This window comes from Nematostella vectensis, chromosome 11 (assembly GCF_932526225.1).
Source record: "Nematostella vectensis chromosome 11, jaNemVect1.1, whole genome shotgun sequence".
Lineage (NCBI taxonomy): Eukaryota > Metazoa > Cnidaria > Anthozoa > Actiniaria > Edwardsiidae > Nematostella > Nematostella vectensis.
In genome coordinates, this window is record NC_064044.1 from 6,336,697 (window position 1) to 6,343,005 (window position 6,309).

Sequence of the window (6,309 nt, forward strand, 5' to 3'; positions counted from 1 at the left end):
ATGTGCTTGTCTGTCCCCTTGTAATATCTCACTCTTATTTGTTCCGCTAACCATCTGCACCTAATCCCTGCATTTCATGACGTCATGCACATTGTTAAGAGAATAAATTGATTTTAAATTGGGCTCGAAGAAGTTGCGGTGAGTGGATTGTTTATTACGACTGATTCTAATTGGAAGTCCAAAAGGACATATCACGATGTCGGCTCTTTTTAGTTTTTTTTCTCCTAATGTAGTTGAAGAGAATTTAATTCGGAGACTTCCCCTGTGGAGCACTCACATGGTTTGTCATTAATTTCCGGGTGTGAAGAAAGATTAAAGGATAGGTCCCGAGAGGTTTTGTGGTTATTTTGCTCCAGTTAACATGAAACTACATAAAGAGAAAGGGAAGGTCCCGAGTGTTGACAAAAGATGATTTTACACAAATAAGAAATTGCAAAATGAAAATGAAAAGTAAATTCATGGTCACAAGCAGCCGTTCTAAAATGATGTTTAGCTTCCCACACAAAGTAGACAAATGAGCGTGTATATTATTTTTGTATTGCAGATAGCCTAGAGCCTTACCAACATTTTAACCGCCGTTCGGTGTGCTATGTCATCGAAGGGATGAAATAAAATAAATGGATGTTTTTAAATAGCGCTTATCGCGACGTCTCTAAGTGCTTCGCTCACAAATGAGACAGCAGATGCTTCAGGCAATTTTGAGTTTGATATAGTGTAAGCAAAGACAAGGGATTGAGTTTACGTCAGGATGCGAAAGGTGAATTGGCATTACGACCGACCACAGATAACATTTTATTGTAAGGCTGGTTTACGTCAAGACAGCATCCCACGCAACTCGTCCTGCCAGGGGCGTAGCCAGGGGGGTGCCCCATCTTTTAGCAGCCAAAATTACAGTAAATGTTTTATACATTATCTAATATACAGGAGAAAATACCTTGAAAGGGCCTTTTGGGCCCCCTCCTGTTAAAAATCCTGGCCACGCCGCTGCTGGTTAAAGCCCCGTGTAATCTGTGCTAAAGCAGGGGCGGTTGACGAGGTCGCTTACCCCCCAACTTTCAAAAGTAAAAAAGATAAATCCTATCTAGTGCATGGAATAAAACCGAGAATAGAAATGGAAGAAACAAATGATAAAGCCATATAAAGAACTGATCAGAAATAGAAAAAAAATAGGTAGAGACAATTGCCCGAGGATCGAACCTCCTAAGATCAAATGAAACAAGAGAAAAAATAGACCATACTTCCAGACATACGGTGAAACACCGTATGGCACCTAAAGCTTTACGGCTAGGCTGAAGATTTCGGAACCAGCACCGCTATCTAGCGAACTGTACAACACAAAGGAACCTGAGGTACCCGCGCATTAATGGGAGGCAATAACCAGGATCCCAGCCCTGTCTTAGTCGGTTACGCCACCCACAGCTTCATGCTCACGTCTCTGGGATTTAGCGTATTGCTTTAGTAGTATGGTAATTTCGTCATCATGCACAGCACACTGTGACCTAGATATAATATATTTAGCATTTGTTCTATGCTGTCGCGCACATGCATATGACATCTTTCGTGTTGCAGTCTTTAGCCTTTTGTTCTCCTGTGCTCAGTCGCGCACGTTGAACTATGAACTGAACTATGGTGAAATGTGCGCAATCTAAAAAAATGATTTGTTTGCTCATTTTTTTAGAAAAAGTAGAATATTTAAGCGTTCGTGTTCTTACACTTGTTTCGCCATCGGGGCGTGGGTAGGGCAAAACAGGGAGGTCATACAATAAATGATTTGTTTCGAAGCCCATTAGTGCAATTGGCCGATCATAGCAATCATTTGGAAACAAGGCTTAAATTCCTGTGGCTTAAATTAGCGCAAAGAGAAATGGTGACTAGGTGAGCAAGCAGTGATGATGCACAGCGGCTTTTACAAATGGTCATTACGATACTCCCCAAGTTGGTTTCCATGGTTTCAATATAGTCGCACTCATTGGTAGGCGATCAAACCACTCTTCACTGCTTTGTGTGCGACTTATTCCAGTCTTTTCGCGCCAGGAACTAACCTAAGCATTATTCACAAAAAAAAGACCATTATTAAAATAAAGCCAAAAATATAGCTCAGCCTTTGGCTCCACTTCTTTGTTATTGTTTATTAGTACAACAAGTACAACTGTCGTTTACTTGTTCAAAATATCAATCTTCAAAATATCAATCTACAGATAAAGTCTGATAAGTTATTGACTGGATATTTGATTAGGAATATCTTGGTTACTACTTGAAATTAGCCGATGGGAATGGATGCTTTGGACGCTTTGTGTGACTCGGAATTGAGCGGGAGCATAAAATGGCGGCGTGATTAGCCTTCTTTGAAAATGCTCAGAGGGTTGTAGATAAGCTGATGCAAATAATCCAAAAGCTGCTAGTTTGACAAAATGGCGGCAACAGAGCCACTTCGTGAAATGTTGGTGAGAAACTTCTAGCTCACGAAGACGCCATATTGAAAATCACCCAGCAGCCCCTTGTGCCGAGAGGTTGGACATCAAAATAAAATTGCAATCAGTGTGATTACAGGCACCCCACCCATGATGCATTTCGCCAGCGGCAACTTTGTCTCCATGATCCATCACCAATGCCGTAACGCCAATAGGGGCCAAAAAGGTGCCATGCCCCCTTCCCCCTGTTTCTACAACTCAAAGAAACAAGCAGTAGGGGCGTGGTTGTGCCCCCCCCCCCAAGTTTTCGTAATGTCCCTTGCTTCGAGCTCAATCACCCCCTCCCCCGTTAAGACCCTGATCAAACAATCACACATCCGGGTCTTCAGCTATATATTTTACTGTATTGTAATAAATACAGGGAAAGCGGGTAGAGTAAGGCCAAGGACAAACGCCGTTCTTTTCATGTACCGTTGCAAATTCAAATGAACATAGAACAATCGAATTGTCCAGTTGCATGCATTTGCATTTGAAACGGTAGAAAATAGAACGGCGTCATAAGGGTGTTCGGAAGTTAGGTTGCCAGGGAAATTTTTATTTACCGTAGATTTGTTAGAAAAAGAGTTTTACTGCTAAAATTGGTCAAGTGGACTAGTGACTTATCGGGCTACATATTGATGACGTCATTAGGCGACGTCACCGGATGACGTCATCGCAGCAGAAAAAACGTTAATGCCTTTCCTTTAATTTTTTTTTCAAAGGATTTTCAGAGTATTCATTATTTCTTTCTAAACAAATGTGAGCATGGATTTGAAAAAATATTGAAAAATCATTTTTTAGACCAATTAATGTGCAAGCCATTGGGGTATTTTGGTCATATGTTTTTTCATTTTGACCTGTATGCCATAATCCATGCTCAGTTTTAACAAGAAAAGAGTAAACAATATTTCCGTACTAAAAAAATAACGATTTCAAAAATTTAAGGTGCCATTTTACATTTTTTTGTGCGACCTGAAGTCGTTGTTATCGCACGTGCTTTGGACCAGACTATTTGGAGGCGCGGCTAGCCACCAAACCTAGTGCACGGCGCTTTCCACGCTGCCTTCAGTCTACGGAACAGATGCTCATTTGCATAAGCCACTGTCCGGCGTCCTCGATTCCATGCGACGCCATTTTCTGCCATTTGTCATGACAACAGCCCACGCTTTGACGAAGGCGATGTTTTGCGAAGTTTTATTACATTTATAACATTAGATAGTATGCCCGCCTGTTATAGTTTTTAAACAAATAAATATCATGACAATAAAGTATAAGAGTCAACTTATCTCATGTTAGCAAATCAACTTCCTAAGAAGTCTAAAAAATTTTTTTCAGATTTTGCCGATATTTTTAAGATAATGAATCACATCAGAAAAGTTCTAATTCACTTAATTTCACATTTTTGGAACATCCAGTCATAAGCCGACACTCACAGCATAGCTAAAACTGTTGTTTTACTTAATTTAATCTAAGTGAACTCTGAGCACATATTTACACCTGGTTTTAAAATTATTAAACGATACGAGCTTGCATTGTTTTACCGTCACCAAAACCGCAAAGCACGCATGTAATTATATTGTAATTATCTCAAAAAAGGCGTGGAAATCGCTGTAAAGTTTGTATTGGACGTTTGATAAGAATTCCTTCAGGAATTTGTCTGGGAGGTCTGATTTCCGTAGCACCCTTTATTAAGAGCAATAACTCTATTAATAGCATAGACATGCAACAACAGCCAATAATTATGTTTGCTTCTTTAAAAAAATTTGGTACACCTTGTCATAGACTCGTTTTATGAAAATCATGTACAATATATGAATCTCCAACTAAAAACGTTAAAAAATAGGAGGATAAATTAAAAAGTGTGTCATTCACTCAGTCTCGGCTAAATCTTTGTTCTAGCTCTAGAAGCGTGCGTAAATAGCAAAAGAATGAAATGAACAAGTGACCGTGCATTCCAGCATGGCAACTGCGTTCAAAATAAACTTTTCTTTTTTCCCCCCAAATTTTGTTTATTTGGACTAAATAAAATTTTGTTATTATGCGTGAACATTACTCTTTAGGATGCAGTACAATTTAGAAAATAAAAACGAATAAAACGCTCAAAATATAATTTTATTCAAGTCCTAGAGATTTTATGCTAATGAGTCGAGCATGATTTTTATTGTAAATTTCGCATTATCATGGGGGTAAGACACCGAGAGAGAGGGTAGAAAATCAACGAAAGATTCCTCTTAAGCCTCTTTGAAGCTAGAAACATTACTTTTGGTACTCCGCCTGAAGGGAAGAAGGAAAATGCAATTTGTATGATAGTGTAGGCTGTTTCAAGTCCTGAAGACACAATTCCGAGCGCTACTCTGAACACAACACTAGCTTTTGCTTTCAACAACCGAGCTCTACAAATTCGGCGTGCTCTCTCCTGGCAAGTACGCTATCTCCATGGTAACATCAATCAATAACATACATAACAGTAAACATATGACCAATGATTGATATTAACCAAAAAAAAATACTTGCAAAATAGGTTCTCTATGACAAGAGTCATCAAAATATCATGTGACCCATAGTCCCTAATTTGTCAGGTTAAAACGGTTAAAATCGAGTAAGTCTTCTTGTTTAAAAACTAATTTAAACCACGCAGTGCATGTTGCAGTGCTTCAAAAAGGTTAGTGAAAAAAAAAGTTAGAAGACCCATTTATAGCTATGGTTGCAAATCAGACAGCCTTTGTTACATCAACCGTATGCTAGATCAAAGGTTAACCCCCGTGAGCCAACTTAGAGGTCATCAATGACAATTTATTTTATAATTTTAAATAGAAGCTTTAAACGACCAGAAAAGCGTAATGCGCCATTGAAATTGTTGTGTGTTGTTGTGAACAATAATGCGATAAATTTTAGTAAAGGAAAGAACCAAATACGTCCGATCTTCAAGATTTCTAAGAAATAATCATGTTAATGTGAATGATTTACGAAGTTTGGCGAACAGCTTAGAAACTTTGAGTAAAACAGCCTTCTAACTCAAACCCTCAAATGCACTGTTCGGTCTCATTTCTCCTCAGAAGCTCTCTTCCACCATATCAATATTTTTAGTGCGTTTCCTGAAAAAAATTTAAAAGAATTCGGCTAGGAAACTTGATCATGTTAAATTTTGAAATGTTTCAAAGTTTGTGCTCAAGTACAGGCTTGGGTTTATTTTCATTGAGCTGGGAAGAAAGCTTTATAAGTTATCTCATCCGTGTGAAACGTAACTTAAAATGGCGTCGCATGGAATCGAGGACGCCGGACAGTGGCTTATGCACTAGTCAATATAAACTCCCGCACCCCCAGGGCCGGGGAATAGCGGGGCATATATAGGGGGTTCTACGTGATTTGAAGAACGATGTGTCACGGCTTCCCGGGCCATTTGTAGTCTTTTGTCATGCTATGGAAATCTAGCCGGGATATAGCGGGGCATTTGACCGAGCGGCCGCCATCTTGGAATATATCCCTGATGTTGTGTCTTGGGCCACCCCGCGTAATCAACGGAACGTGGTCGTTTAATTCGCCCATTTCAGTGAAGAATTTTGGCGCGTGGACCCTGGGTTCAAAACTTCCGGGAACTGTGGCTCTTGTTTCGGCTCTAGATTTCGGCTAGACTCAGAGTGACGAAACGAAGACGTTGTTCGACGTTTTGGAGCGAAAACCTTGGAATCAAAAAGCGATTGCAATGCTTATGTTGTTTGAAGAGTAGTTTCACGCAATTTGAGTGTTTTTGAGGCGTGTTCGTGACATGATTTTATCGATGCTTTTTTCAAGCACAGGCCCCGCAGGATAAGGAGAAATTGCTGTTATTTGTAGGAAATATTGATCAAAATATAAGACA